We start from the raw sequence: 20,944 nt of genomic DNA, 5'->3' as shown, positions 1-20,944 counted from the left end.
GTGCTGTTGAGCTTCTGATAAGTCGTTTGCTTGGGATAGTAATCACAGCAGTAAAAACTGCTGAAGAGAAAATCGATCTGGCAACAAAAGCTCTGAAAAACAGGTAATTGATCCTCTGCAGAAAGACACTTGGTAACGACAAAGGCACGTGAACTCGATTAAGATTCTAGTCTGAGCACCAAAATTAAGTGGGTCACAGGAGAGTAGCTAAAGAGTTGATAAAGCTTTTCTTGTAATGTAGTTCTTAGGAAGAAGTGGCTTTCATTGGTATCATTCCATGACAGACCCTTCATACTCAGTTATTGGTGGTATCTGTGTGTTGATCCTATTTAAGCAATGGGGAATTAATTTCTGTGTGATATTTAAACATGGCAACAAAGCTGTTGTAAGACCCTAGTCCTTGAAAACATGCAAAGTATGATAATATGGTGACTAGCTTTATAGACTGTTTTATAAGAGCTGGAGGATGGAACTTGCTTTGGGGTGACTGGTCTGTTCACAAAAGTCAAGGTACAACTAGCCCTTTATACAAAAAATATGAATTTCAGCTTTTGAGCTGCATCTGTAAAAATGGTAGTGTGTCCTTTCCTCAGAAATTGCTGAACTGATAAAATCATGGGAAAAGAAAAGGGAGGGGTAAACTTTCTTTGATTCAAGTCTTGAGGAATTAAATTGAGCATTAAAATAGATTTGTACCATCAGTCTCCTTAAACGTGAACAGTGCTAGGCTTAATGAGAAAGTACTGAAGCAGAATGACAGTTTCTTATTAACTCAACAAGGCTTGTCTAGCTATTTCCATGGTGCTTTCGCTTGCTCATTAATGACCTTCTGCACTATAAAAAGAACAACCCAAACACTCTAAGCCCCTGGGAAGACCTTTTTATATGGTCTATCAGATGTTAAATGGCCTGCTAGCAGTGAAGAAACAACCTTGTGAAATGCTGATCAGTGATTTTTGTCTTGTTCTGGTGCCTAGACAAAAAACTATAATTGATTAAATTGTCTACTGGAAGATAACAAATGCAGGTGACACACTAAGCCAGAGTCACTGATGTCTGCACTTCATCCAACCAAATCCAAGTTGACTTCAAAGTAGTGGAGTCACAGCTGTAAGTAGCTGAGGAAAGATAAAGCTGTCAAGCTTACCATGAACACCACTATAAATGAGTGAACTGCCTAGAAGGAAAATATTTGTCATTGACCCATCATTCTAAAAAAGCAGAAAGTGTAGCAAGAAGGAAGCTAAAATAGCATTGTTGTAGGTGATTGTGTCCTTCATGTGCTGACTGGGTACCTCAAGGAGTTCATGTGTCAGAATCTGAGCAGCTTCTTGCATTTAGAGCTAACAAGCAAATGCTGGCCAGGTCTGCTTTGTTAGCCTAAGCCTCACCTCTGCAGTCACTTGCCTGCAGCTCCACAGAATTCCAAATAATTCCTTGTAGTGCCCAGCTGTGGGTAGCCAGGTTCCCTGAAACAGGACCGCTTGCTGTGGTGGAGAAGTTGCTAAAGCAGGTTGTGAGCTCTTGGCAGTGAGTTATCTCCCTGTCTAGCAGTGTTTCACTGAGCACAGTGGGCTCTACTCGGGCTCCTCTGTCAGTGTGGGAGATCGCTGTGGTTGGGGGGAGCGGCTCAAAGCAACTTGGGGCTCAGAGCTATGTGAGCTCAGTGCTGTGGAGCCTTCAAACACACACCATTTTCTGCTCTTGAGGGTTCACTAAGCTCTTAAAGCTTAGGAAACTAGAACTGAAAGCTGTGTTAATGGTCTTCAAATATGGTCCTTGACTTTGTTTCAAACAAATCTGAGTCTAAACCAGTTTTTAATCTAAGTCTGAAACAGATTCTAAAAGGAGGTTAACTTTGAAGGTTTGGTTTGGTTCAGTTTTGAGTTTATCTGAATTGGAAATTGGTGGATATGAAGGGAGTTACTTCAGTACGCATCAGTGCAAGTCTGTTGAATCAAGCAGTATCTAGGTATCTATATAAAATCAAAATAAATGCCTGCACAATCCCCTTTGGACTGAGATTAGTGATTTGGCTTGATATGAAATCCCTGTCCTCTAACCTGGAAAGCTTGCAGCTAGCTGTAAAAGAAATAGTATTTAATAATAGACCAAGACTTGATTTCAATGGAAGCATTGTCTGAGTAGGGACATCAGAGCTTGGTTCCAGAGCACCAGTAAAAAAAAAATAAAATAGCCTTTTTATTTATTGGGCACTCAGACTTGAAGACTCCCAGGTGCCTATTAGTCTAAGGGCTTGTCTGTACAGGAAAGTTAGTGTGCAATATGTTGGAATATGAATTTACAGTGCACCAGCTCCTCTGTACTCCCCCTGTGTTTGGATATTTTTAGCACAGAGTAATGGTGCCTTTCTCTGTGGCAGTTCATTCAGCTTTGAAAGTAAAATAAATCACATTCTGCTTAGAGCCTGTGTGGTGAGTGAATGTCAAATAGCCAATGCCCTCTAAACTTGTACCCAAACTTCCTCCTCTCAGCTAGTGCTAAGGGTGATGTTGAGTAGGATTCTACCTTTGTCCATGAAGACAAGTGTGATTCTGCTTACTTTTTCAGAAGGGAGGAAAATAGCATGTTTCCAAAAGTCCTTGTATTTCAGTTCTCAATACACTCTTGAGTATGTAGCAGTTTAGATTAGAGGGTTCCAGTATAACTCTTTGAGAGTTATTTTCATTAATATTTTGCAGCTGACACTTATTAAAATACTTCAGTGTGGCTGAAAGGTTTGTATGGTTTTTTAGTGAGTTGAATTGAGTTTTACTTGAGGTTTACTTTACTTTTTTTACTTGGTTAGTCTTAAGCTCAAATGCACTCAAACAAATGCTTTTGCTGGCATATATTGAAGAGACAACATCAAATTGAGAACATGGAAAAGGAATAAGGGGGGGAGAGTGGGCATACAGGTACTACTCTGTGATTTTTGTTTCTTTTTTTTGGTGGCAGTGATGATGTTTGCCGTGTTTTGAAACCATGAACTGAAGGTATAAGGCACCTGGACAGCCTTCAGTTTGCTCATAATTCTTGTAATGAGAATTTGGACAAAGAAACCTGACTGTTGTTGAAGCTTTGAAAGATTGGATGTTGTTTGGTTTTTTTCTTAACCTGTAAAGAAAAGCACAGCAATAACTCTCAAGATAATATCTGTTTGCATGTGGGGGGGGGGGAATAGGGGCAAAAGTCTTGTTAATTCAGTCTAATCCATACTTGATCTATTCACCTTACAAAGTAAATTCCTTCACCCTTATTGCTCTGAAAATGTTCCAGCTTGCATATAAACATTAGGAACTGATTGTGAATCTTGCACCTTTCACAGAATTGATGTTACCTTGTTGCTCTGCCTCAGGTATCCATGGTATGTCAGAGGAATGCAGCAGAGAACCAAAGTCCGACTTAATCTGTTTATCCTGCATTAATCTGAAGCTCCCAGAGGGACACAATCCTGACTTTGAGTCTCTCTGAATTCAGCAACAGTGCTCCTGTTCCCTAGAGGAAAAACAAACGAAGGAGAAAAAAGCTATAGGTCCGTGCATCTAACAAAAAGTGCCATGTAATTAGACTAAATTTCACACAGCTTACTTTTAACCAGCTCACTTCCTGAGAAGGATCTACTTTGTCAGGTTCTGCTCTTTTGTGTGGTAAAAAAACCAACACAAACACAATGCTAAAGTGAATTATTGTATTTTTCTCAACTTCATTGTTAAGCAAGTGAAATTTATCCAATTGGAGAACTAAAACAAGCTGAAAGAAGGGTTGCTGCTTTGTTTGTCATACCTGTGTATGCAGAGAGGATTTAGCAATCTGATGGGAAGGCTGGGATCCTCCCTGGGGAGCTGCACCTGGAGTCCACCCATGCTGTTCACTGCAGAGCCCCTTTCTGTGGAAGTTCCTCCTTACTGCCAATGCCGTGAGACTGAAGGAGAAGAAATGTGACTTAGATGTCAAACCACAGTGAGTTGTCTTCATGGGATGACTGTGGTGAACCAGTCAGCACCAGTTATTGCTGGGGACTGGTTTGTGTGATGTTTGCAAACACACAAGTTTGCAGCTAGAGCAGATCAGAAAAAAAACATGTTCTTTATTTCAGTCATGCTGGGAGAAGGCTCTCATCCAAGTCAAACTTTTCCTTGACCAGCTGATGTAGTGTACACAGCATTTCCCTGCCTGTGGTGTTTTATAGCCGTGCTATGCATTGACGTGATCACAAAATATTTGAGTTTATGATCTCCTGCATTGTAACTGTGGTGAGGATAAGCCTAAAGGAAGTTTCTGCTCCTCATGCAAGGACAGTGTAGCTACAAGTTGGAGCATCAATGTTAGTGGGGTAACCCCTTCTTCAGTCCAAAGGAATTGACCTTCTACTGAACTTTTGGCTGTGGGAAGGAAAAAGCATTTGACCTTAAATGACTTGCACAAAGACCAAGGGGGAGACTATCAGGCTAGGCCTTGCAAGCAGTCTGGCTCCTGATCCTCTGCTTAAGTTGCTAGACCATATGTCTCTCCCCATTCATGCTGAATGAATTCTCAGACTGTGCTACATTTCCCCTCTTGAATAATAATCATTAATGAAAAGGAAAATGAGAAAACAAGGTAATGACAGATAGCACAGAGAAAACATTGGAAAGTGAAGAAAGAAATGTCTGGGAGTAATAGAAATGCTGATATTCCCATGTTAATGATTCAAGAGCTCTCTGACTGCCATAGAAGCAAAAATGATAGCTGCTGCAGTCTATAGAGATTTGAGCAATGCAGGGAAAATTTCAGAATTGAACAGTAATGACCCCCATGTTTGTTCTCAGAAGATACCTCTGGCTCCCTCCTGCAAGGTGTGAGGTGGTCTCTGAGATGCAAAATGCCCCTTTGCAGGTTTAAGCCTGTAGTTAATTAATCTGAAATCCTTCCTGTCTGGACTGACTGGTTAAGAGAACTTAATAAGTTACTGAGACACTGATCTCAAAGAAAATAGGGAAAACTCCCAATTATATCATCAGGTTTATCTGTGCCAGGATTGCATGAACGTGCCCTTAGTATCTACATTAGCTCCACATCTGCTGTTCTTTTCACCCAAGCACAAATCCTGGTGATTGTAGTAGCTCTTAAATCACTTTTTTCTTCAGAATGTGTGATTTGTTGTAACTACATTCACCTCCCCTGCTCCCTCCTCTGTTTCGAGGTCAGTTGCCTGTGACAGATACTGTGTTCTATTTGGTATGTGCAGCTAACCACTTCTGCTTTTAGGGAACATGGTTTTAATTAGTTCTCTTCCTTTCCTCTGGTTGCTGAACAGAGCTGGCCTCAGGTGGAATTTTTTAATTGTGCTATTGCTGTCTGTTACACAAGCTGGAGTTCTGTTTCATAGAATAAATTTGAGACAAAAATGAGACTTTTTGTGGCAGAATTCACGGGACTGGTTAAAAGTTTTTACAGTCATCTGAGCAGCTTTTTCAAGTGTGCACAGTAACGAGCACAGAAGTTCTGGGAGATACTGTCTTTCCTCTCTAGGTTTGTCTGATGTCACTGCTTTTAAAAGTTATTTACCAAGTTATTTGCTGTCATATTTGCACATGTCTGTGCAGTGGTGGTGCTGGAGTTGCCTACTTCTGCTACCTCTCTAGGAAGTGGTTTCCTGAGACATTTATGGGGAGCCCTAAGCTTTACCTTCTCCCTTTTCTCACTAGCATCAGTTCTCACCTTTGACTGACCTTTGACAAAGTGATCCAGTTGGCTGCTTTGCTGGAAAATTGCTGGAAGATTATTATTATTACTATTATTACTTAATTTTTTTAACCTTTTTTTCCTGGGCTAGTTTGCAGCTGCCACGAGGCAGCATTTACTGGAAGACCTGAGTGCCGATTTCCTTTGGTGTGAAAGACTAGGGAAAACACCAGCCTCTCAACCAGGGCAGGACAGAGCAATTCTCTACAATTTCATGGGCATTTTCCTGAGTATATCACACTGCTGAGAGGTTTGTTTGTTTGTTTGTTTGTTTTTACCTAAGACCTTGCTCTAAGCTATTTAAATACACTCTGGAAAAAGCTATCTGTAGTTTGAATACACCGATCGATCTGATCTCTTATCTATACAGCCTCCAGAATTTCCTATCTCCAAGGCCGGGGTCTCTGAGATTTGGGTGGGTTCCTGAGAAGATAAATCACATCAGAGGCATGACCTTTATCCTTGGTTCTATTTAAATAGCTTAAATATCTGTTGACTTCATGCCTTGTGATTTCAGTTGCTGAAAAGTGAACACTAAAAAAAGGAAGAGTTGACCTACAGTGTATCAGATGAATGATATCTTCATTTATAGAGTTCTGCAAGTACAGATGTTATTTTTCCAAAATATTCTCCCCCTAGCACTACTGTATTGTGGCTGGTTGCTTTTGAGAAGGAATCTGTGCATCCACATGAAACCTAGCAAAAGAAGATACTCATTTCTATTGTAAATGGTAAAGCTGTTAATGGAAAGATGAAGATAAAAACAAAACAACTGGGAACTTACTGTCTGCAAATAAATATTCCCTAGTGGTTCTTAAGAAAAATCTTTAAATCACTTGCCTAGGTAATTCTGCATCTTTGTGGGGATTTTCTGTTGGAAGAGAGAGTGAAGATGAAGAAATGTATTTGCATTTGCTCCTTAAAGGACAGTAGATCCAATTTATTACAGAAAACCCCAGTGAAGTGTCTCTATATGTCCTCACTACAGCTGAAAGACTCCATGTCTTCTATATTTACAGAATTGATTCACTACCATGAAACTCTGCTCTGGAAGAATCTAATAATAAAAAAGCTCTGGTTTTATATTTTAAAGAGTGGGGGGAAAATATTTAATGTAAGCCAGAGTGATGCAATGACTACTTGAGTTTGGAAACAGTGTGAAACTGTAAACAAAGAACTGATTATCTCATTCACCAGCACTGATGTGTTAACTCTGGCCGATTTACCAGCCTGTTCAAAGATCAGAAACACCAAGAACAGCTCTCAACTGTGGGTCAGTGCAAGGAATTTTAAAGATGTATTAATTTCTTTGGACTTTGTTTCCCCACAGGAATATTAACCATGTGTTTAGACTACATAAGCTGGGTTTTGTATTGTTCCTTGCATTGTGATATTGTTGTGGTGGCAGATGTAACTGCAGCTCCATGGCAGTGTTATGTGATTGTGGGAAGATCCATTGTGCAGGAAGAGAATTTAAGTCTTCTTTTTCGTTCCTCTCGTTCATATAACTGGTGCAGTCAAAACCCAAGTATACTCTGCCTTTATTTCTGGGGTGCTGAGGTTCTCTTTTCTTCTGGCTATCTCTCTCCAAAGACTGGAGAGTTTTCTGTGAAGATGACCAAAAGAATTTCAGAGTCATGATGTGCAATGAATTGCACTTAATATCTGAATTAATAGAAGTAGTTCTCATAAAAGCAAATATTAAAAATTAACTCCTGAATGTGGCCTCACAGCCTGTTCTTTTCCTGCCTTCGGATGGTGGTGTAATGTCACCGTCACCGTGAACCATTAGCTGCAATTCTGTGGGACAAAGGCAGCTGCATTTTGCTAGTGAGGTGATCCCATCTATAATTTGTTTTTATAGCCCAGGGTTTGCTTTTGTTAATGTTTATAAAGTGCTTTGAATTAAATGGCACAGAAATTCCTATTATTCGAACATCTGTTCCTCCCTGAGAGCTTGTGTAACCTGGAGGAGCTGTGCAGCTGAACACCAACTCCACAGCCTGTGTCCCTGTGAAAGAGCAAAGAACTAGAAGAAGGTTGGTTCTGTTTCTGTGGTTGCACATTACTGTATGTGTCATGGCTTCACTTTTGCATCAGCAGGGAAGGGCTCCACAAATTCTGTCAGTCTCTGGAAGCAGTAGGTTTTGGACAATGTTGAAAGGTCTGGCAGGTGACCATGGAGATATACTTGCAGGTGAAAGAAAGCATTCAGCTGGCACCCTGAGCCTCTGTCATGCTGACAAGGATGTGAAAAAAGTTTCAGGCTTTCTGCCATATCTTACCCTAAGCACAGACTGTCCTTTTGATATTTATCCATGGTACTGCTTCTTGATCTGCTTTACTGTATGAAACTTTTCCAAGATGTTTTTGTTTACCACAGTTATTTCTATAAAATCCCTTTCCAAAGTTGTTATCTTGGGACACAGTAAACTCTCCCAGCTTGAGAAGAAAATGGCTCTATTTTGTATCTTAAAAAGTACTGTGTGCATTTGTGGTACTATAAAATAATCAGCATGACTAAAAGGGAAGCTCGTTTGGGATATAGATTTTAAGTGTTATGTTCAGATTGTGTTGGGGTGGGAAGAAGCTTGCAGATTGCAGAGAAGTACCTGTCTGCTGTTGCTTACCTGTACCAGTCCTCACTGTTGATCATGATAGTTGGAAGGAAGCCTTATTGTCCATCACTGCCAGTTTGGATGTCTAGCTTGTTCAGATTGACTGGCAGCCTTCGTGTAAAACAGGCCCAGGGCTGGAACAGCATTGCAGATCAGGACTGAGCTGGATTGGCACTGAGGTGTGGGAAGCTCATTTAATGCAAGTTGTAGCTGGTGGTATCAGTGCTTCCCTTTCATGAGCCTAGAGTTTAACTTTGCTGCCAGCCTGGCAACTTCCCACTGGGATAATGTAATGCAGCTGCAAGATTGTTTTGGCTCTGTGCTAACTCCTTCCCATGCCTTTTTTTAATAGTCTGTCTCCTGCCTTTCCCCATTCAGTCATAAAACTTTTCCTAACATTTGTTCTACTTTAAGAGCTAGCAAGGGCATGGCAGTTGATAACAGAACCAACACCCTTCCATAAAAATGCACTTTTCAGCAGTGAAATATGCTGCCTTTTGGGGAATTTCAAGAGTTGATTCTGGGTGATTTGAGTTTTGTTTTGTTCTTTCTCTGTTAGCTATCCTTCCTATCAAAAGGTTGGCTAAGGTGCAGGGTGTGTATTTTTGTGACTGTTTAAAAACTGGTCTTTTGGAATGGAATAATAATATAGCTTGCTTGAGTCTCGATCCATTTAAAGAGTTCTGAAAAGGTCTGAGACTCACTCTTGGGAGACAAGGCTTTTTTCAGGTTCTTGGTCCTTCTTCAAGAATCAGGGCCCAGTTTGGCTCTTTGGAGACCTAGATGTGTGGTCACGGGTGCTTGGTTTGGCTTGATTGTCACAATTATTTTGTCATAAAAGTAATTATTGGTGATGTAATTCATGTATCAGTTATGGTTGAATGAGACCTGTAATTTTAATCATAACTAAAAGAGGCTGAATTTCTATTTATTGCCCAGCTTTCCAGTTCTTACCTATCAGTAATGCAAAGAATTTGACATTATAGTAAGCTTCCTCCTTCTTTCATAGAGTGAAAGCCAGCTTTTAAAATCAGAATAAAGCCTTCTTTCAAGGAAATGAGGAAGCCATCAAAATTAGGGTAAGGCAAAGGTAGCTAACTACACTCTGCCTTTGACTGCAACCTTCTTGTTCAGAACCTGCAACAAAAATTTCCCAACCCAAGCTTCCTGGTGCGATTATTTTCTTCTGGAATTTGACCTCTAAATGAAAATTACTGTTTTGATTTCTTGTGGGGCAACCACAAGTGTGGAGGAGTGTAAACTACAGCAAATGTTAGTGTCTGCAGGAGCTGAAACAATAGACCAGGGTGAAAACTGCCCTCTCCTCCTGCTTAGTTAATTCCTCACGTTTCAATGGCACATAATGGGCTCAGGTAAAAATTTCTGAGGACCCAAATTGACCTCAGAGGGAAAGGAAACGGCTTTTGTGTGTCTACTCTTTTTCTTAGCGAGTCCGTGATGATTTCAGCTTCAGTTAGTAAGAGCCATTCCCCTTTACAGCCAACGTGGTAAATTGTTCCCATTTCTCTTCTGATGTTTTTTCTCTGACAAACCATTCTTATCATAGAATCAGCTGGGTTGGAAGGGACCTCTGAGATCATCAAGTCCAACCCCTGATCCAACACCACCGTGGTTACTAGGCCATGGCACTAAGTGCCACATCCAGTCTCTTTTTAAAAATCTCCAGGGACAGAGAATCCACTACTTCCCTGGGCAGCCCATTCCAATGTCTGACCACCCTCTCTGTAAAGGCAGATCTCTTTCTGTCACTTTTGTCGGTGCTATTGTGTTACAGATTGTTCGGGGTGCCTGTTCAAGGCCTGCGATTAGGACTTGCAAAAGATCTGTGAGAATTTCTTTGTTTAGTTTTTTTCCTAACTCATCCGAGGGGCTCACAGACAGGCCCTGCCTTCCTGCTCTAGCCAGTGTGAGGGTCGGAAGGAGACAGGAGTCAGATGCGGAGGCCCGGGGTAAGAGTTAAAATAAACCCTTGGGAGACAGAAATTACATTTCTAAATAATTGTTTTTCTGTTTTTCAAACAATACCGTGTGGCCCGCTGCTAGGAGCAAGCTCAGTGACTCGGTGTCCTTAGGACTGACTGAATATTGGGAAATCCAGCTTTTAGTTTGTATTTTTTGAAAAGGGTTTGCTTCTGCTATCTTGACAGCATGGAGTAGGAAAGCAGCAAGAGGTTATCAAAAAATGTGTATTGGAATTAACTGGTCAGCGTCTGGAGGGTGCCAGGGTGCGGTCACCAGCATGTAAAGGCAGACATCTGTGGGATGCTTTGGGTTCCAGAGATATTTTTATGAATGAAAGGTGCTTATGACAGGAATGCATGCTGGAATAGGCAGTGCTAATGGAGAGTCTCTACAATCTCCTTATCTTCACAGTAAATCTGCCCCTGAAGATAAATGTTTAATAACGTTCCAATTTGGTTGCACTTGGTAAAAGTGATTGAACTAATGACCCATAATCCAACGGATCCATTTGTAGTGAATAGCACTAGGGGTTCAATCCCGTGCTGCTGATTTAGCAAGATATCTGCTTAATTTACCACGTTCCACTGTTGCAGCGCTTGCTCAGGGATCAAATGAAATGATTTACCTGGCAATGAGTGTAGTCTTCCTTTCAGCTGCAAATGGGCAACGATTTCTTTATATGTCTAAAAATTAACAAAACTCTCACATGCTCTCGTAAATCAGTAAATCTGAGTGTGAGAGGTAGAAATTTGAGATTTTTTTTTTATAGTTTATTCAGATAACGTGTGGTGGTAGCTGTGTACAAAAACTTCTGGTGCAAATACTTGTAAATATGTGTCTGAAATTTGCTTTGGTCAGTAAATACTTGTGCATTCAAATAACTTTTTCCTGCAAACATTAAAGAAAGGTGGAACTATGGCCAAAGTAAATTTGTATCACACTTCAAACAAATACCTGTGGAATTCTTTCTGTTTGGCAAATGAAGCGCTCCTAATCACTTCAGTGGGAATCTGTCTGGTCTAAGGAATGCAGGATCTTGACCTAAGACCCCTGCTAACACTTACGTAATGAGACCCACTGAACCATGTGGGACTACTTATGCACATGAGTAATTTTATGGACAACTCTGTGCAATATGCAGGTCCAGGACAGCGATTATGACTGCAGTCACCGATTGTTGATTGCCAAGTAACAGACTTGTGTATTAGGTTAGAGTGCCAGTGACCCCAGTCATGTTTTCCTGCTGCTGCACTGTGGATGGTCTCCTCTTCCTTCTAACCTAACTCTTGTAGAGGACAGTTGCTTTCATAAATCCTGAAAAATCTTACAGTAGCTATTTACTCACGAGTTTTTTTGGTAGATTGAAATGACTGGCCTGCATTCTAGGAACTTCCTGTAATAAAAAATAAATGCATAAATAAATAAGCCCCCCCTTCTGCTGTCACTCAAGTATTTGTTTCTTGGTTCCAAAGTTCTGCAGTTCAGAGTAATGATAATTGAAGCTCAGAGTAATGATAATTGGGTGGAACTGCGTGGGGAAACTATTTTTTTCAGTACTTTTCTGAAAACTGTTTTCTTTTTCAAGCATTGCTCCTAAGTTTGAGGTGTTTTATTGCCAAGTCTTTACACAAGGAATGTGTTGAGACAACTAGATCCTGATACCTCAGCTCATACTCTCAGGTTTTGCAGCCTTGCCAGTAGCACCTTATTAAGGACCTAGACTGAACAGTGACTGATAGGAATAATCTTTCCACTATTACTAAATAGTGTAGTAATTTGAGAGACTAAGTGGGGCTGCAGGGACAGACACAGCAAAACAATGAAAGCAAAAAGATTTTCTTCACAGCCTGAAAATTCTGTCCTACACATCTGATGGTAATGGGTGATGCATCAGAAGGTTTGCAGCAAAACTGAGACATGTGCTTGATTTCAAAAGCTTCATTATATATATTTTTTTTCTTTTAATTGCAGGTGTGTAAAGCAGGCTCAAGGCAAGGAAGGGAAGTAGCCTAAACAGACAGTATTGATGTTCTGTCCCCTTTTTTATCCTCCATAGTAAATTAGACTAGTTTCCATCTTCTAACCCTTGTGTAAGATCATGCACACCTTCCAATGTAAGCATTCCTGTTTAAACATCTACCATAACATCTGTTTTTCTGCCCACTGTCCTTCATTTCTCTCTCTGTTTAATCTGGCTAGTTACTGGCACACTAATTTTATTAGGAAAAACCTGGTTCAGCGGATGAGAGTCAGTGGTCATTGTATCCCATGTCTTCAGGACTGCCTACTACTGCAAGTCCACTGAAAATTTCATTTTCTCCTCAATGTGATAGGGTAGGGCTTAATCTGGATGATCTGCACAAACTTTAAAGGGGTATCTGGGGGGGAAATGACCAGCACATTCTAGAAAAAAATAAGTCCCACTTTCTGCAAGGGAAGATTTGTAGGGAAAAGCAGGTTCTCTTGTTACACTGACCAATATAGCTGGGAAGAGAGAGAATAGATAAGCTTTTAGGCATGCAAGCCCTTTTCCAGGTCTGCTAATTACCTACCCACTTAATGCAGTCTGTGCTTGTGTTTTCCTATAAATGTTTCATACAAATGTTTCATACTGGATTTTGTAAGAAGATATGGTTTGTACTGTATTACTCGTTTCTTCAGTTAAAGAGATTTCATGTGAATATCTGTGAAGATCGGCTCTAGTTTCAAAAGGTAATTCAAAGCCTGCTGTAATGAAATTGAGAACATCTTGGCCAGGGTCTATACAGTTTTCTCTATATCTCTGCTCATAGAGTGAGTTTTAATAGCATTATTGTTTTAAAACAAAACAAAATCACAAATAGAACAAGCAAGCAAGCTAGACTGGCTAGACTAACAACCCCAAAAACAGAAATTCATTTGGTTTCTCCCTTCTAGCAGGGGGACAGCATAAACAGTGCCAGGTCCAGGTCCACAAACACACTCATATGCAAATAATATCCAAAGACAGGACAGGCCCCACATAGGTCTCACACTCTTCAATGAAGCAGTGGCAGAGACAATTGTGTGGTGGGTGTGTGGTGGACCAAGGCTGAGACTGGCCAGGGTCCAGCTAACTTCAGACCATTTTTATGTGGCAGTCCATGGATGAGAGCTTGCCCTTACCCCTTTTGTCTAAGTCTTCTTCACTTCTCAAGTTCTTGCATAAACTCATTTGCTGCATCTTGTGTGATAATCTTCAAGTGCTGCTGTGAAAGTCAGGAATAACACATAGGTGAACTCTGTGTGTGGTTTCACCTACTTAATAGTGAATAGCTCTCCACAGCTGCCCAGACTTTCAAGGAGGAAGTAGTGTAGGTTTTTAGTTCCAAATAGAATGATGTAGGTTTTTTCTTTATAATACAGAATTAAAATAACATCAATTATAATTTTTTGTCTTTTCAAGTATCTATACCTTTTCTGCGATCTGCTAACATGAATAAGAAATGCAAAATGATCATTTAAGAAGTCTGTTCTAATTATAAGCATTTTTTTATCCATATAAAGTACTGTTCCAGTCACCTTGAAATTTCCCTCAAGAGAATGGCTGCTAAAAATTTCATGTGCTTTTGCTCTAAAATACTGGAGGGCTCTGTAGCTGATTATCCTGTAATAATGAATATAAAGACTTTGCCTTATACGTGATACAATGAGGAAATTCTTGATATTCTTGTAGACCAGTAGCATTAACATTTTTGCAGTAAGAGGGCAACTTGGTATCTGTGACCTGATGACTCTTACTTGTTTTTAAAAAAGCCTTCATAAATCCCTTGTGAATCTCTTGGTTAGAATGGGAAAAAAAAATCCTCCACTGTTCTTTAGTAGAGTCTGTTTCTGAATACTTAAAAACTGTAAATAGAATTGGAAAAGCTTTCTTATTCCTACTTGGAAGAAAATCTATGTTCAGACCATGACTAACCTGCAACCAGTCATTTTAAGCTGTTGCCTCTAGCTTAGTCTATTATTCTGTGACAAATCTGTTATGATTTTTCCCCCCTCAATTGAAATATTGACATGAATATTAATAGCTGACATCACTGGTTTTGATGCAGTTTGATATAAAAGTCAGATTCCTTTCTACCTTCTCATCTCTATAATTACTAGACCATAAGGACATGATTACAAACATAAAATCATTATCTTGGGGATGAGCATCCTCCTGTAGAGTTGACAGATGTAGTGTCTGAAGGCAGAAAGTACTATTTGTGCGCTCTCCTTAACTTGTAAGGTGTGGCATTCAAGATGCTTTGGTGTTGGGGCCATTGCAGGGAGGCTTTAATTTTTAAGGAACTTTTCATTAATGGGTATGTTCTTTCTTTTTCAGGTGTCTTTGAATCCTGCAGGAACTGAGTGGCTTCTTGCAGCAAAATAAGAGTGCAGAAAGCATTGAACAACTGACCGCGGTGCAGTGTGGCCGAGATCCCTGGACAAACATACAGGAAGGCAAACGGTGAAGGCAGCAATGTCTCACCTCAGGGGACTGGGAAAAGTATGGTGATATCTGGGCACAGAGAACCCACATCAGTTGGACTCTCCTCTGAAGCACGGGGGAAAGAAGAGACCACATAAGCGTTGTTGGAGGGGAAATCTGCTCTGATGAACGAAGAGCTCTGAATGGCAAGTGTGTGTCACAGATGTGCGGTGTCCTCCTGTGGGGTTTGGGTGCTAGACTCTAATGAAGCCATCAGTGTCGTCTGAAGGGAATAATGCAAAGGGATTGTTAACAAATGGGTAGCTAAGACGACTAATTCGCCAGAGACGTTAAATCATTTCAGTCCCACAAAGAGATGAATGGGCTGGGGCAAATGTTGCTAAAGAAAAGTGCATTTCAAAGAGCAGCTGGTGAGGAGGCTTCAAAAGATCTGCCGAGGACCACTTGAGAGAACTCCTCACCTTGCTGCACTAGTGGCAGTTTTACCATTCAGTTCACTGGGACCAGGATTTTGCCCTGGGAGTTAAGATTAGAGAACTCTGTGTTCTGGTGAACAATCTCAAAGCGGAGCTTGGAGGTTTTTCTATGGTCTTTAGTTGCAGTGCCTATGGTAACTTGAAATGAAAGACATGTGTCGAGCTAGTGATAACTGATGGAAGGAAAACCATTTCCAGCCTTTCCTTGCTCTCCAAAAATAATCATCATCACTTAGATTTAAGAAATAAATAGTCTGATGAGAAAATAAGTATATAAATGCTACCTTATGTACTTTAGCTGTTCCTGTGCTTGGAATGTTTAACTTCTGGTGAAAATATTAGTGAGGTTTTTATATTTGTGCTCAAAAGGATTGAATGAGTGAGACAATTTGACCAGCATGCTAAATTTGGAGCCTGGGAACAAACATTTCTGGAAAGAAAAAATATAATCCATGTCAATTGTTGATTGTAGAGTTCAAGGGTACCCGCACTGGAGACTGTCCATTTTTCAATAATTACTGGATTTTAAGATATGGCTTAGTTGAAAAATAGTATAATAAGCATTAGTTTTGTCTCTCAGAACAAAGACTTTTTTCGGGAAAAACCTGATAATGAAGAACATATGTGCACTGTACACAACTCTTAGAGTATTCCAGTCAGTTACTTGCATATTATCACATTTTACCTAATTAGATATTCATCTTAAAGTTCTTGATTTTAAATTATTATGGGAATGCTGATTTCCATATTTGTTATTTATTGATATACCTAATATAGTTTGAGGGAAAGATCTGAAATCTAACTTAACATTTTCAAACATAAGTTAACAAATTAAAAACATTCCAAAATTATGTAAATTATTTTCTTATTTAAATTCTGGGTTCTTGAAAGCTTAATATAGCTGGAGGGTTGTTTTGGCTCTTATAGAACTTATAGGAATAATGCTTGTAATTGAAAATTAGTGGAACCTCGGGTTTTGTGGCTTGTGATTTTTGCAACACCTAAAACCTGTTCTGTTGTCTCCAACAGTAAACACAGAGAAAAATTTAGGATACTTTCTTGTGAAGCTGAAATGCATTCCTGCTGCGGAGCAGATAACTGGTGTCTTTTGATGAACAAGGGGCAATATTTTTATTGTTAGTTTACCTCATGCTGTACCTGTGAAAAAACCCTCAAATTTAATAAACTTATAAGCCTTTAAAAAATCTCTGTGTATGTGTACATAGTTCGGTGACGTTTTTGAATGAGATCTGGAAAAAATCCATTAATATTGCTTTCCTCTCTCTTTGGTCTTTGTTTTTGCCAGGTTTGCTTCTCCTGGAAGGACGCTTTACCAGCCACACTGTTACTACTCCTGGGCACATAAGACTTGAAAATGGGTAAGTTACAGTTGAATGCAATTTTTAAAGGTGTTTGTTAACAAGTGATGATTTAAAATCTTTTGCTTTTTATTCTTGCCTTTCAGAACATTAAGGTTCTAACCCAGTTCCCACTGTACTCTAGAGCAGTTTTCTAGTTGGGATTACATCCCAGTAGTTTAACAAGGTACACTCTGTCATTGTTTATTGCTGTGGTTTAAAAATATTTGAGTGGTTGTAGGATCTGGACTTCTGTTTCCAGACACCTGACAAAGATCTCTCTCTTTTTTTGATAGTCTCAATCACCATACTGCAGCACTAATGCTGTCTGCAAAGTAACACTGATGCTTAATAATTTACTGAAGGTCGGACATCTTCAGATTTAATAGTGGTTCAAAATGGTTTAAATGCTGGCAGAGGTATTACTTTGACAAATAACTACCCTTGAAGCCTTATTTTTAGAAGAAATGGCTAATGCAGTTTGCATTCGTGTGTTTTTAAAGTGCCATCCATGTGATGTTTCTTACCAAAGGGGACACTTGTAGCACTGTGCTAGAATTTTTTTCCTGTTCACTTAAGAGAGTTGTTTGAAACCTTACATAGCCTCTTCCTAAAATAAATGTTTTTCGCAGGTGTTCCATTCAATAAATATTGCTGGGAGCTTTCTAGGGTTTTTTTCTTGCTGTTTTTAAGCTACGTTAATAAAGCTTGGTCTTTTTTGTGATACAGTTTTAACTTGTAACATAACATTTAGCAAGAAAAATGTATGTATTTTGATCTGAACGAGTTCTTTCCCCTAAACACAATTGCAGCATATCCTGTGCAGCCTAGAGGAGGCTGCTCCTGTGCTGACAGATTTGAAGGCTGTCAGTGTTTCCTTTCATGCACCTGACTACTTCTATGCAACAGAAACAAACTGAGGGGCCTTCTCATGCTTAGAGTGAGAAGAGCATCTCTGCTCTCACTTTGAATTCCTTCAAAGGCTTTAAGGGATGCTTCACTGTATTCAGAAACATGCCCTGTAATGAACTGGTTTGTAGCTCGTAGAAGGCCCTCCTGTCGAATATTGAAGATGTACAGTTGTTCTTTGCCCCTGAAACCCACCGTGAGAGGCTGTAGGAGAGTAATTATTTGTGAGGATGTAGCTGTTTGCAGATGAAGGTTAAATTATCTTGGGCAGAACCCAAGGAAACCAATATTCACTCACTTTGACCCCGATTCTTCCCTGTGTGGAGTCAGGCCTCTAGAGCAAGATTGCCTGAGAGGCAGAAAGCTCAAGTTCAGGATGCAGGGGCAGAAGTGTTTCCTTTATGTATAAAATAAGAAAAAATAAGCAAAGCTGATCGTTCACATGCATCTATACCCAGGTAACACAGAGGAATGTCCAGAAATCACGTACGAGTTTTGAAAACCTTGACTATCACTGAGTGTAGAATTTTGTTTGTCACAGCAAACTGGTAAAAGGTCTTGTAAAAAACCTAGTTAAAATAGCCTTTCTGGCTTCCAGCCTTGCACATTGCCCAAGAAAATAACAAAGAACAGCTTGTTACACTGCACCATTTCCCCTATCCCCACTGAGTTTTTCCCTGTATCATTTGTGGGCGGAATATGAACTGTGTTTGTATCTGGAGGCATAATTTGACCTTTGAGACCTTTGCCACTGCAAATGATGCAAGAAAAATGAAAGTCACAGTTGATGTTCATGTACCAGATCAAGTACCTGATCGAGTTTGAAAAAAGTACAGTTAGAGAAAATGTTTCTTTGCTGGCTACTGGCTTCGCCATGTGAACTGCCCTGGCTTGTCTCTTAAAACTCAGAGCAAATCCTTTTACCAGTAAAAAGAGGCAACACAGAGTATATGTCAGTGCAGTGACAGAATAGTGCAAAATATCAGGAAAGGAAAGAAATGGAGAGAGTATTTTTTACCTTTTTTTCTATTGCTGTCTTATAGATTGACTAGGAATTGATTGTTATCCTGTAGGGCAGGGCTGCTTCACCTCTGCCTGCTTGTCTGCAGCTTCTGAGGGTAGAGCTGAAGCGCAGCAGCAGTTTGAACATGCCCTGGCTTTTGCAAAGGGCATTGAGAGACTGAGGAGGGATTGAAGGGCTGGGGAGTTTCTGACTTGTGCCATCCCTGTGTCCTGAGTGGGTCCAAAATGCTCCGTGCAGGCCAGACTGCAGTTTATGTGGCTGTCATAGCCAGAGTGGGCTTTGATGAGCTCATCTGGCCCACATGTCTAATGATGCAGATACATGCTTCTGCTGTAATCTTCCCCTTAGAGCTTCCCAAAACCAAACTGCATTGACTGCATTACTGCACCAGTGATCACTGGCTGTGCTGCGTGTCATTGAATCCTAACATGCTTCTCACTTATTCCTAACAGCAAAATTTCTTGGAGGCACAAGGTATATCTGTTGTTCTTGTTTGCATTTCTCACCCTTGACCGTTGTTTTGTGTGTGTGTGATGACTCTTACCAGAAACAAGACCTACTCCTTTCCCCTAAAGTAGCCTGCAACTTAGTTTTTTGGAGATTGCAGTACTTGTCTGTCAGAAGATGATTCACATTGGCTGGCTGAGGTGCATAGCAGAAATGCCTGAGCAGATTACAAACTAGCTGCCTCTTCCTTTGAGACTCTCTGCAAGGGAAAGGAGCACATGGTTTACAGCTGGCAAATTCTGAGGCAGCTTTGCTGCTCATTAACATCCAGTATGGACAACCCCTCAACGCCCTGATCTTTCCTGTTTTTCGGGACAGGGGAGCTTGCTGTGCAGACCTTAGCAGGAGTGTCTGAATGAGCAGAAGGGATTCAGTCTCAGTGAGGAGAATGTTGACTGAATCCTGCTCTGCAGTTTTGCAAGACTGTCTGAAACTGGAATGCTACCCTATGTAAAAACAGAAGCAGTCTTTGGATTGTTTTGTGTTTACGTTCATCTGGTTTGAAGCTGAATAGAACAGGAACATCTGAATTACGGCCTCTGATAATGACAAACTTCTTTGTCATCAGAAACCACGATGAAGCTGCCTAGTGAAGTGCTTTTATAAACTCTTGAAAACATAAACCCAAGCAGTGTTAGCAATCTGAATCATCAAAGCAGAAGCGTTTCTTAGAGAGAGGATTCTCACATTCTTACAGGCACTTAAAATAATTGTTTACATTGTGATCTGGTAATTCAGAGAATGATGAGGCTGAAAAGGGGGTTCATGACCTGTAGCATGAAAGTAAATCTAGTTTGATAGGAATTTTCAAATGTAGTGGTTGCTTTCCTTTAACTTTGGATTTTGGTCTTGTTCAGTGTTCAGCAAGGACCACCAAAATGCAGCTCTGCATCACAATTTGCCCAGTTCCAAAGCTCATGTACAGAATATTTTCTGTGATCCACAGAAGTGCAACTCCAGAAAAATAAATAAATATATGTATGTATATACATGCAAATGAAAAACTGTCTACAAAATAGAATATTTTATTTGGATTTTCCATGTGCTTCTGCTACTTCTCTAAACTTCCTGAGAGGAGGAATATTTCTTTATTCTCTCTGGTACATGAGCAGCTTCTGAGGTGGGTACTGACCCCACCTTTTGGGGATGAGCCTTGCCTGGAATTGACAAGAGTATGTATTTTATAGTGCCTACTGCACTGAACATGATGGTTTTGCTGCCTAGAATTTTCTTATGGAAAAATTTTTGGAGTTTAGTTCTACCACTGATTTCACCCCCCTCCCCCTCCCCGTTGTTTTTCCCAGTGAGTGAGTCACTTTGTTTCCAAGATTTGCCAAGCCCTGCACATTGAGTATTGGATGTGCAGTTGACTCTGTGCTGGAGTTTTACACAGTTTGCAGTGTATGTGGCAGGTTTTACCAGTCCTGCCTTCATCCATTACATGGACAAAAGCCCTGCTATCTTCCAGACTTCCTGCTTCTCACACAGTGCTCTTACTTCCACACAGAAAGTGCCAGGTATTTTACCTGGTATGTGACAGCCTGTAGCAATGGCTCAGTGTGTGCAGGATACAGTTTGATCTGTCCATCAGGCAGGTCTGAGCATTTGGAACACTGAGATGAAGCTGAGGGCTGGGATACTCTGGTTTTGTGCACTGGAAAGAGGGAAAAGCCCAAACCCATGGCTAGATGTCCTACTACTGTGTTCATAAGAATATTGGAATATAAAAAGATGTGTGTATATAAAGGAGTTATAATCCTCTTGATTTTCCTGCCTTTTCATTGGCATCTGGCCCACGAGAATTTACAGAAATAAATCCCCCCGTTTTCCTCTGCACACAAGTAAAAAACAAAAACAGTTCCTAAAGTTCCCAGGACTCCTATTAAAAATAT

General features: G+C 40.3%; 1 long non-coding RNA gene across 1 annotated transcript in view; it reads left to right on the top strand.

The window, feature by feature from the left end:
- The window catches only part of LOC108507178, a 162,297-nt gene that overhangs the window by 9,749 nt on the left and 131,604 nt on the right, over positions 1-20,944 (top strand). Inside the window, exons 3-4 of the long non-coding RNA XR_001878021.1 lie at positions 14,671-14,967; positions 16,561-16,633. This is a non-coding gene — a long non-coding RNA (uncharacterized LOC108507178). The remainder of the gene's footprint in view (positions 1-14,670; positions 14,968-16,560; positions 16,634-20,944) is intronic.

The sequence above is a fragment of the Lepidothrix coronata genome, unplaced genomic scaffold (assembly GCF_001604755.1).
Source record: "Lepidothrix coronata isolate B3197 unplaced genomic scaffold, Lepidothrix_coronata-1.0 Scaffold7, whole genome shotgun sequence".
NCBI classification, from domain to species: Eukaryota; Metazoa; Chordata; class Aves; order Passeriformes; family Pipridae; genus Lepidothrix; species Lepidothrix coronata.
The sequence above is the reverse complement of the archived record's forward strand: the minus strand, read 5'-3'. Positions and strand labels throughout refer to the sequence as shown.